The sequence below is a fragment of the Mirounga angustirostris genome, unplaced genomic scaffold (assembly GCF_029215605.1).
Source record: "Mirounga angustirostris isolate CCGP_5_RB_7025 unplaced genomic scaffold, mMirAng1.0.hap1 SCAF_2, whole genome shotgun sequence".
Taxonomy (NCBI): Eukaryota; Metazoa; Chordata; class Mammalia; order Carnivora; family Phocidae; genus Mirounga; species Mirounga angustirostris.
Window position 1 is genome coordinate 99,169,402 of NW_026991710.1, and position 12,715 is coordinate 99,182,116.

A 12,715-nucleotide genomic window follows, 5' to 3' on the forward strand; every position below is an offset into this window, starting at 1 on the left:
ACTGCCTCCCTGGCTGCCATGTATTGCTAGGGACTCCAGCCAATGGACCTAGCTAAGCTGCCCCTGGATTCCTGACCCACAAAACTGTGAGATAATAAACATCTGTTGCTTTAAGTAACAAAGTCTTGAGGTAATTCCTTGTGTGGCCATGGACAATTAGTATGCTTGTTTTTTTCACTCAGGCCTCAGATCTCATATCTGCTCTTCTAAGACGGGGTCAGCAAACTTTTTTTGTAGAGGGCCATCTTGTAAATATTTTAAGCTTTGTCTTAAAATCTCAATCTCTGTCTCAACTACCATAATCTGCCATTATATCAGGAAATCAGCCAGAGCTAGTATGTGAACGAATGATCAAGGCTATGTTCCAAAAAATTCTATGTACAAAAACAGATGGCAGGTTGCAGTTTGCCCAATAATACTCTAAGAGACCATTCCAGGCCCCTTAATTTAATGTCATTTATCCCATACCAAAGTCACTATCATTTTAGCTTGCTTAACTTATGCTTTTACTCTCCTCCCTGGAATGGAAGCTGCCTGAAGGTGTATTGCACTCCGGGGCTCAGAACAATGGCTGGCATGTTCCACAGTAAATACTGAATGGGGCCATGGATTGATTTAGGTGAAGTTGGAAGAAGACTTCTCAAATGAGGAAGTGCCCAGGAACCATGTGATGAAATAAAAACATATATACTTAAAAGAAGCCTAAGAGATACAGCACAATCAAATATATGATGTCTGTCCTGTAAAAAAAGGGCATTGTTTGATCTGTGCTCCTTCAAAGGGCAGAACTATGAAAAATCATACTCTATGGCAACCTCTGTATAAAACTTTCCCTGACACCCCAGAATATTATGAATTTCTATCTCCTTTTTCCTCCTTGGTACATATAAAGATATTTAAATATATAATTACTGAAGTAATTCTGTTTTACAATCCTAGCTTCCCAACTAGGATGCGAATCACTGGAAGGCTTGGACCACACCTTTTCATCTTTGTATACCAGAACCTGTCTGTCATTGTCACTGCTCAGTAAATGCTTGTCTGACACAGTATGAACACAATAAATCAGTGTTGGAGAAATGGAAATAGGGAGGCGAGAAGAGAAGAAATCCGTTTAGATGAAGAGTTTTTGTTCACCCTTATGAGTTCCATAAAAAGCATAATCTTCTAAACATGAAAGATGTTAGACAATTAGCTGGTCTGCCTCTGCAGTGTCCTCTATCAGGAAATACAACTCTTTCCATAAGATTTGTCTAGATAATTTCCTTTATTTTGTTGGTAGAAGTAAGCATTAAACAACTTTATTGAATGTTTGCTTTCCATATAGGTGTCAAGCCAAATCTTCTTTCTTCATTCTGCCACATAACTACTGTATTTTATGATAGCACAGGGTGCATAAATTTCCATCTTTTTTTCTGAAACAATGTTGTTAGTCATTCTCTGTAACATTCTGTCACATTTCAAGATATTAGAATATATAACAAGATGAGGGAACAGCTGCATTTGTATAGAACCCTGTGTTTTACAATGGGTAATAAATGAATCATATATTCTTTCCAAGGTTATGGTTACACAAATACTTATTGAAATTTATTCATAAGCATGAATCAGTAAGATAAGAATGAGTTGAATTTGGCTTTTTAGCTATGTAGTAATGTATTGGATTATGCCTTACGGGGCTGGTACACATACTTTTATCCAGATAATCATATGTCTGGCTCTACAAATAATGTATGTTTGTTCTTTCAACTTAGCAAATTACAACATGGCATTTGGGGGCAGAGTATGGTTTGGATGCCAATGTAACTGGCAGTCGATCTTAATCTTTACTGTTTTTGATTATATATAATTTATTTTAATTGCAGAGAAACACAGATTTCAAATTTAACTTTGGTATGGCTTTCAGCACAACACAATAGAGAGAAATCATACCAATATTCATCTTTATTGCTATAGTTTGGTCTGTGATATGACATTTGATCATTTACATTCTGGGTTTTAAATAAATTGAAAAGGAATAAAAAATGTGATATCTTACATTGGACTTTAAAATACACTTTATAATTCTAAATTTTGTATTTTCTACATTCATTTTAGAAATATGTTTTGAAAAACAAGGAAAGCATGTAAACTACGAAATCATCCACAATTACAATGTTCAAAGATTACCACAATTTATATTTTGATATTTAAATTTCTAATCTTTTACATATATTTCTATATTAAAAAGTCAATGATAAAAATCAAAGTTAAATTGACAATAATGTCTTATTTTATTTTTTTGAAATTTTATTTATTTATTAGAGAGAGAGAGTGAGTGAGCAAGAGAGAGAGAGAGCACAAGCTGTGTGGGGAGAGGCAGAGGGAGAGAGAGAAGCAGACTCCCTGCCAAGCAAGGAGCCTGATGCGGGGCTCAATCCCAGGACCCCAGGATCATGACCTGAGCCAAAGGCAGACAGACACTTAACCGACTGAGCCACCCAGGCACCCTGACCATAATGTTTTAGATATGAAGACTTATTATTCTCTGAGAGGGATAAACATGAATATGAATAGAAACATACATTTACTTATTTATTTGTCACTCTGTGTTCTCCTGCTAGACTGTAAGCTCCATGGAGACAGGAATTTGTGTGTGTGTTTTAACTCTCCTATCCCCATTGACTAAAATAGTGCCTGTCACATATTTATTCAGTGCGTTAATTGATAATTCACATTTTTATGTTATAATATTTTATAAAATTCCAATTTCAATATTTTTTATTTATTTATTTATTTGACAGAGACAGAGATAGCGAGAGCAGGAACACAAGCAGCGGGAGTGGGAGAGGGAGAGCAGGCTTCCCGCCGAGGAGGGAACCCGATGTGGGACTCGATCCCAGGACCCTGGGATCATGACCTGAGCTGAAGGCAGACGCTTAACGACTGAGCCACCCAGGCACCCCCAATTTCAATATTTTTAAGTATCATTTTTAATGACAGTGAGATTCTACTATATTCACTTTTAACCAATCTTCATTTTATGTAAATTTAAGTTGTCTCTGATATTTTTACCTTTGTGAAGATAAATATTTTTTATATGGTAACAGTTATACCTTTTTTATTCTTTTAATTTCATTGAGTAGACCAGGACTTCCAGAGTAATATTGAGCCATAACGATTGCAATAGGAATTCTTAGGTGAACCCCAAATTAAATGGAATGTGTCTGACATTTTATAATTAAATTTAGTTTTGGCTCTTGGCTTTAGATAGAAATTCTTATCATTTTGAAGAAATATACATCTATTTATACTTCACTAAGATTTTAAAAACTAAAGATGTGATATGAAATTTTATCCAAAAAACCTTCAAATTGTGTTTTTGCTTTTTAGTATCCCTTGAGATTTTTTCTTGCTAGCCAGTTATGGCATGCCAGATAAGAGCAACTCCTGTAAATGTGCCTGTAGGAAGGGGCCAAGAAGCATTTTAGTCCTATGGTTAGATTGCTGTCTTTTAGATTAGAACCTAGGCCTATGGAAAGACAGCTGGAAAATACCAAAATATATGAAGATTAATCAATGTGCTTCTAAATAATGCATAGGTCAAAGAAGAAGTTTCAAGATAAATAAAGATATTTCAAACTATCTGAAAAGATAATATCAAAATTTGTAGGATGCAGCAAAAAATTGCTTAGAGGGAAATGTATAACATTTAATACATATCTTAGAAAAGAAGAAAGATCTATAATCTTAGATCAATAATCTAGGCTTTAAATTTAGAAAATCATTTTTATAAAAGAGTAAATTAAATCCAAAGTAAGCAGAAGAAAAGAAATAGTAAAAATTAGAGCACACATAAAGGGAATTGAAAAGAGGAAATCCATAGAACAAATCAATGAAACCAAAAGCTGGTTCTTTGAAAAGAACAATAAAATTGATAAGCTTCTATCCAGGATAACTAAGAAGAAAAGAAAGAGGAGACAAATTACTAATATTAGAAATGAAAGAGGGAATGTCACTATAGGTCCCATGGACATTAAGAGGGTAATAAAGGAATAATATGAACAACTCTAGGCCCACAAATTTGATAACCTAGATAAATTAGACCAGTTCCTTGAAAGACACCATCTGCCAAAATTTACACAAGAAGAAATAGAAAATCTGAATAGGCCTCTACCTATTAAAGATATTGAATCAATTACTAATAACCTTCCAAAAGAGAAAGCACCAGGCCCAGGTGGGTTCAGTGGTAAATTGTCCCAAACATTTAAGGATGAAATTATACCAAATCTTCACAATCTCATTTGGAGTACAGAAACAGAGGAAACACTTCCTAACTCCTTCTATGAGGCCAGCATTACCTTAATATCAAAATCAGACAAAGACATCACATGAAAAAAAAGCTACAGACCAATATCAACATAGATGCAAAATTCCTCACCAAAATCAAATTCAATAACGTATAAAAATAATTATACACCATAGTAGGATTTATCCCAGGTATGTAAGAGCAATTCACCACTCAAAAATTAATTAATGTAATCCATCACATCAACAAACTAAAAAAAAAAAAAAAACCCCACATGATCATATCAGTAGATGAAGAAAAAGTATTTGACAAAATCCAGCTCCAATCATGAAAAACTCTCAGCAATCTTAGAGGGGAACTTCCTGAATTTGACAAAGCCTAGCTACAAAAACCCTACAGCTAACATCTATAAAGAGATACAAATAAAAAGAAACTAAAAAGAAATCGGCTATTTAGCCATAAAAAAGACATGGAGAAATTTTAAATAAATATTACTAAGTGAAAGAAGCCAATTTTATAGGGCAACATACTGTATGATTCCAACTATATGACATTCTAGACTAGGTAAAGTTATGGAGACAGTAAAAAAGATTCAGTAGTTGCCAGGGATGGGGGTGGGGAGGAAATAAATAAGTGGAACACAGAAAAACTTCAGGGCAATGAAAATACTCTGTATGATACTCTAATGGCTACATATCATTACACATTTGTCCAAACCATAGAATGTACAATCACGAGTGAGTCCTAATATAAACTATGGATTTTGAGTAATTGTATATGTCAATGTAGGTTAGTTAATTATAACAAATGTACTAGTGGGTGTTGATAATATGGGAGGCTATGTGATCTCAGGGGTTATATGAGAAATCTCTATACTTTCGGCCCAATTTTGCTGTGAACGTAAAACTGCTCTAAAATTTAAATTAAAAATCCTGCTCTATAAATATAAAATATAAGTATATAGTATATATTTACACTTGATCTCTAAGTCTACTGATTCAGTTCTTACACAGATACTTTTTCTTTACTTTATCTACTGAATTATTTATTTAGGAAATTATTATTTTTATCCAAGAATATCTCATTAGTGCTTCACTAGAACATTGGTAAGTGTTCTATATATTATTATTTTTGTAATCAAAATCTCATCTCTCTCCTTTAGCAGCTGTCTTACTAGTTGTGCATTTTTATTTTATTGCTTCCTTAATGTTCTGGTTACTGAGCTCCCTTGGGCTCCTTTAAGTGGTCTCTTGATCTTTGATAGATCAATGAGGCACAGGTCCTATTGGTCTCTGGCAGGCCAGGGTGAAGAGGATCCCTCATGCAGAACTGAAAGCTACCTTCTTTAGATAGACAGAAATCTCCTTTCAGGATTTCCCACTCTCTGCCTTTGACCTAAGTTCCTGATACTGACCTCAGGTGTCTCCATTCTAGGAGATCCGAAATAAAATGCAGAGAGGCTCCAAACTCTAGGACTCAGGGCAGAGGGGTTGAAAGCTGAAGAAAGGGGAATGATTTTCTATACACCATATTGCTGGAATCCTTTTGTGTATAAACAACAGTAAGTCAAATATGCATAAAGCACAGATTGCACCCCTCCCTCACTCTTTCAGGCTATTTTATGTCCAGTACCTCCTATTTCGGCTGTACTGAACACAATAGCCCGGGCACACTTAGAGGGAGAGAAGCCCAAAGTTGATAAGCAGCTCAATTCTTTTCCTTCTTTTTCCTCTGCTCTTCATCTTCATCAGGTTGATTTCAGCCTTACGAATGGGCTGTTTACAAAGGCAGGAAGAAAGGAATGAGGAGAGAGACCGTTCTTCCCTTCCCAGGTTAAAAAAAAAAAAGTTTCCTGGAAGACCCCTTCTATCTCATTGGTCAGAATAGGGCCACATGACCACCCTTAACCGCAAGGAACCCTGGGAAGCGAGTGTCTTACATTTTATAATAGGAGGGAGGCAGATTTTGCACTAAAGGGGAGAAAGGAAATTGTTGTTGCAGTAGGCAACTGATGGGGCTTGCTGGAGTCCCAAGTGCGATTGGAGGTTAGGTCTTGAATGGGAAAAAAATAAAATATGTATGGCTACTGAAGAAATCTGCTTTCCTGAGTTGGATGATGGCTGCCTCCCTTGGCTTGATGGAGTGTCCATGTATGTGGGGCACTGTTCAGGATGGTTCATTTTCCCAGTATCTCTTGTCATGCTACTCTGACTCAGGGCTTCATCTGTGTTTTGTGTGTGGAAATTCCCTCTGAGACCTAGCATCTCTTTTATCAATAGTCCTACTTTCTAGCACTGTTGCAGATTTACATCTGCTTTTGAGATTGCATAAGGGTTTCATGGGAAAGTTAATAAAGGGTGTGGGAGGTGATGACTACTAAATCAGTCCATCTTAACCTCAATTCTGTATATTTCTTTGAGAATATATTTTTCAGTGTACCAAAAGAAAACATAATTGACAGTCAAAATCCTAGCTGCTTTGAAATTAATAAACAATATAATAATAGGTTTTACTTTTTGCCATGATACATTTTTTTCTCTAGAAATTTCTGCTGATTTTTGCGAACTGTGTTAAGAGAATCCCTTTAATGTCAAGTGTTTAATATTTGCTACACTAGATCATGTGGCATAAGATGGCTGTGTATGATCTGATTCTTTTTTTTTTTTTTTTTTTTGTATGATCTGATTCTTGAAGGACATTTCTAGAGGGAGCAGGAAGGCAAATCAGGATAGTAAAGCCCAGACAGAGGGACTCTGTATGTAGAAAAGTACTGTACTATATAAAAACAATACTAGGTGTTGACCAAATGAGCACAATTTTGCATGGTTAGAAAGAAGTTAGGTGTGGTCTGTTTGGTCAAACCATGAAAAAATTTCCATTCCAAATGAGGCATTGATCTTGTCATGATGAAGTATTTTGGTAAAGTGGGGGAGTAAATAGAGAAAAAATATATACATATATGTATTTAAATTAAGACATATTATTTTCCTAATACTTAGGAGGTAAAACACCCTTTATAGCCTGATGCATTAATTTAGATAAACCGCAGGTGTCTAATTCCCAAACATAAAACATTCTGATGTCTCCCAATATCTTACCAATCAAAATGCGGTCCAGGAGCCAGAGGCATTTGTATCACGTGGGAGCTAGTTAAAAATGCAGAGCCTTAGGTCATACCGCAGACCCACTGAATCCGAATCGCATTCAACCAAGATCTCAGATACTTTGGTGTTTGAGAAGCACTGACACCGTGTCTGAAAGTGGGGATGGAGTGAAGTGAGGAGGGAAAAATTGGTCATCGTATTTCATGACACTGTGGTGATTGTTTTTACTTTCCATATTACTTTCAGGCTCAGCCTTATTTACTAATAGAATTGCACACATCAAAAGCCTTGCATGTCCTTATTTCCACCAGTGACTTCACCTAGGGCCTGAATTTTAACTCTTAGAAGCATGTCTTTGTATTAAGTGTGAGCAGAGGTTAAATTATGAATGTGCCCTTGAAATAAGTAATGCATTGTCCTATGTATACATAGGGAAAATTTGTGCTATTTTGTATGTGTGTCTGTGTGTGCGTGTGTGTGTGTTTAAATAATCATGAAGCAGGGCCCAAGGAAATTGGAATCAAAAGTTTGGATCTGGGGAAGGGAGAAATCTGAACCATGAAGCATAACTGTGGGGACCATGCCCAAGGGAGCCCAGAACAGCCCTGGGAAATTGAGAGATGGGGATTCCAAACAAGAAAGTTAGGAAAGACAGCTTGGAAGCAAATTACTTAGGGTCAGTCCCAACAACCCTACCTACATAATGTATATAAATTGTTCAAATAACACATTTGATTCCCTCGGAAACTCTTTCCTGAGACAAATATCACTCCCGATCTTTCAGCCTGAATTCCTGAAGAGTTAAACAAAGCATTAGCTTTCAGAAAAGATTTTTTTTTTTCATCAAAATGGAATATCTGAACTGTTTTTTTGGTATTTAACTTCGATTCTGTACCAGAGTGAAGCCTAAAGCTTACTCTTACAAATAAACAAAACTGAAAGCTAGATGTCCCAATGTCATCTTTGACTATACCTCATCTTTTTCTATTCTGTAATGAACTATTTTAAGATGTTAGAGAGAGTTTTATTTTTACATTTCAATAGGGAGGGATTATGCAGCATCTGCATTGCAGTTCTGCTCTACGTAAATGATTTTTAAAGTCTATACTTTTTTATCACTAAAAGAAATGGCAATTTTATTTAAATACTTTGCTTTTCTGAAATGGGAAATGAGTAGTGCTATGTCTGAGGGCTTGCTCTGAGCCGGCTCTGGTGTGCTAAGATGCTCAAGATAAATACTGTAGGAGGAATAGGAATGTTTCAGAGTATTTTTACATGAATATTATTCTAAAGAAAATGTTCTCAGAAACTTTGGAACAAACCTCCAACCCAATTTCCCCTCTGCCCTCACACACGGGCAGAGTCAGATGAAGGGAGCTCGAACTTCAATTCATTCCTGCCTTTCTGTGAAGACGTAAAGCAGGTTACTTAATGGACTTTTTGTTCCCCTGTCATCTGAATGTTGGAACCTGAAAATAATTGCCTGGTCTAAAAATCTATTATGCACCTTGAAAAGTACAGAACTCCATCATTAAAAGTAAATATTTGACTAGTCATGCAAATGGTAGACAGATTTTTTTGGGGGGGGGGTACCAAAAAATGATGATGCTTTGCTAAGCTCATTTGAAATTGTGTTTACACGCTTTGTCATATCAAGAGATAAATACTCAGAACAGAGAACACGAGAATAATTCTTCATCTAATTTCTATTGTTCTTGACATGTACAGAAACTCACCTGTAAGTTGGGTATGCTTACATTTCTTTGGCCTTGCTTAGTTGATAGGAGTATATATTCTGTGTTTATAATAAATGTATATTTATATAATATAGACAGAGGTATAGGAATATAGGTATATATAGAAAGATGTATAATATATATGCGTATGCGTACATACATATACATATATGTATATATTTAAGATTCTTTTCTATTTCTCATGAAGCTGACTGTTTTTTTCATATATTTCTTAATTATTTGTAGTATTATTTTTCAAATTGCTCACTTCCATTCTCCATACACCTATAAGCAAAATAATGGCACATTGTAGTTGTTAGCATATTTTCTTTACGTAAGTGTCCCTAGTTTTGGTCATACTTTCTTCAATTTCAAAAGGTAAGGTTACGATTTTCCTTTTGTTTTACTTTTTAGTTTTAAATTTTAAAAGTTTTAAAATTCTTAGGTACACCCAAATCTTTAATTGACCCAAATTAAGAATTGTTTCTTAAGCAATTTACTTTGAAGTGGTCATTCAAAGTCAAATGAGTTGAAAGATGAGAGCAGATAGAGATCAGGAGACTCTTTGGAGGTCCTAAACTCTCCCACTGTGGGCTCAGGAGACAGCGACATTTAAAATAAATAAATAAACAAACAAAATGCTTTGTTTCCAGAGCACAGTCACTGTTCATTTTGAAATCTCAAAATAAACATCTTCTCATTCCCATGCATTATTCAAACAGCAAGATAAGTGTCTGCATACATAATCAAATGGTCTGCACTGGATAAAATCCGGACTCATTTGATCAGCTGGTGTAGAGCAATCTTTATAGCTTTTCACGCATTTTATCTAATTGTAGATAAATTTACATATAATCACAGTTGCTGCATGAAATCGGAGAAATCTATTTTAATCATTAATATTTCATTTTAAAAGCCATGTATTACAGCTTTAAAATATCTATAACCCTTTAATTAGAAGTTGCCATTACTGCACATGAATATTCAAGTGGTATGCTATTCAAATTGTCTATTACATTATATTATGTATATTCCATATTATCTTCTTGCTTCTACATTTCCTTGACAAACAAAAATTCTTTCTTAATGTATTTTGTGATTGTTAAATTTTAAAGTTAATATTAAGATCTTTATGGTGATTTGTTTAATAAAGAAAGACTTGGAAAATCAAATAATATACATTTCAAATAAGGTTTTGTTTTTTTTTCTAATTTGAAAGTTGAGCTTGGTTGAGTCAGATTCAACATTCAAAAATATTACTGGTATATTATGGTTACTATGGAACACTTATTTGAAACTAGGATTCAGACTTTCTAAATTTATCAAAGGAACTATTTGTTTCCTGAACTTTTATTTAATTGTGGGATTCCTCAGTGGCATAAAGGCACGCAGAGTATCAGAATTCTGCTTCCTGTGTCCTATTGTGCTTAATTTGCATATGGCTATCTCCTGATATGAGGCCATAAAGTTTCCAAGGGCGGGCCAGCATGCCTTTATTTCCAATTCCCAGAGGGGATATGGATATGGTGGGTGCTCAACCCATGTTTGATGAATACATGAGTAGCTATATAAATTGATGTAGATATTTTTGAAACACCTAAGCATACATGTTGACTGGATGTTTCTCCTTTCATCAAATTCAATGACATTATTAAAATTTGTGTAACAGAGTTTATTCTAGGGTACCCAAAGATGGAGAACCAACAACCTCAGAAAGGAGTATACACGTTGCACAGTTAACTCTTCCCCATGATGCCAACTGTTGTGATAGCAAGGGGGAGCATTGTATTTCAGTCAAGGACATTTCTTCATGTAATGTTCCTATCAGCTGAAGCTCTAGATGGGGGGAAACCCCAAAATTAGAGTTAAAATTAGAGTTTCTCAGTGCAGTCTGGAAGCTTGGAATGAGAACTGAAGAAGCGTGCCGGATGGATTCCCACTTTATCTCTTATATAAAAGGATTCTAAAAATCTCTACACTGACGTTTATAACTCCAACCTAACACAAGACTCTTCTGCCACCTCAAGAGATCATTATTATTTTATTCCAAATGTTAGCATTATTTCAGGCTTACCACAAATATTAGATCTTGAAAATACATACATTGCTTAACACTCTTCTTTTAAAGTTTTGCAAAAGTTTTATAATAATAGGGGGAATTGCAAATTTAAATATATGCACGTGTAAGGAATATAATGAATATTAATTACTTAGAAATGCTAAATTGGTTTCTACAAATGACATCCATAAGGATATCAATTTTCAGCAAGCCAGGGGGGAGAAAGGAGAATATGAAATAGAGAGGGTATGTTAAGTAACTTTTTGGCAGGTAAGTTATGCCTATTTTCTCAAAGCCTTTTAATTATATTAGATCTTTGGAGCAAATTTTGAAGTGATTTGTAATGTATATATTTTAGCACATCTTTTTTTCCCCCCCAACAGATTTACTGTTTCCTCTTCATTTTCTCCCTAGTTTCATGGTTCTTCAGGAGCCACATGTACTCCTTCAAAGAAAGAAAAACAATTTTGCCCTCTTGGTGGAAATCTGCCTGAGGCTTTGGTATTCACAGCACAGCTTGGCTTACCTTTTACTGAGCTGGGAAAATGTCAGGAATGTTTCATCATTTTACCATTAAAGCACTCCTGGTTCAAAAGTCCTGGGATCAAGTAGAGCTACATATTTTCTTGCTCTTCAGACAAGCAAATAAAATAGGCAGATATTATATCACAATTTACTTCCGTTTGTAAGGAGAGTCAAACTGTTTTGTGGTCCCTCATTGATGACTAATTGGCTAAACTACTTGGTAAATGACTTTGGGTGTTATAGATGGCAAGCTGTAAAAAGCATTACAAAAAATTAACTTCTGTTTTCAGGTCAATTTTTCTTTGATCCATGATCTGTGACTTTGGTGTAGACATAGAAGCAGCAGGTTTAGTATAGAGATGCTCTTAATATAGAAGGAGACACATGAGTGCCTCATTAGAATACTAATGTTTGAGAATCCTCACAGCGTTAGCAAAGTTAATGCCTGCCCTCAGAATTGAGCCTGCTGGGATGATGGCTCACCGACAAAAGACTCCATGTTGACAAAAGTGATAAAGTCAACAATATCAGATATTCACAAAAAGACTACATAAATCCAGCAAGCAACATGAATTCATTTCATTGCTCAGGAATTATGCATATGTAGGGAGGTTAAGCTCTAAAGAAATTTGCCTCAGTTTGCTTACAGAATATATTTTGCTTTCTTCAATACACATTCAAATTAAGCCCATCATACAAAGTAATGTACACCTTGTAGTTGGGGTGTAAAGGAAATCATTTCCCAGAATACCAGCAAACCACTTACATTTTATGGTGACCTTAAATTTTATAAACACTGTGACTTAGCAAAAAAATGAGACTAACTTGATTTCTAAAGATTGTCAGTATTTGTTGCTGAGCCCATCTAAAGCTAGACATTGAGGTGTCAGTCATGGCAACAACAGTCCCACTCCCAAAGTGTTTCATGGGACTTTCAAATGTCTCTATTGGCTGGTATCCCTTTAAACTGTATATAAGCCTAAGAGCAAATGTAATTCTTTAG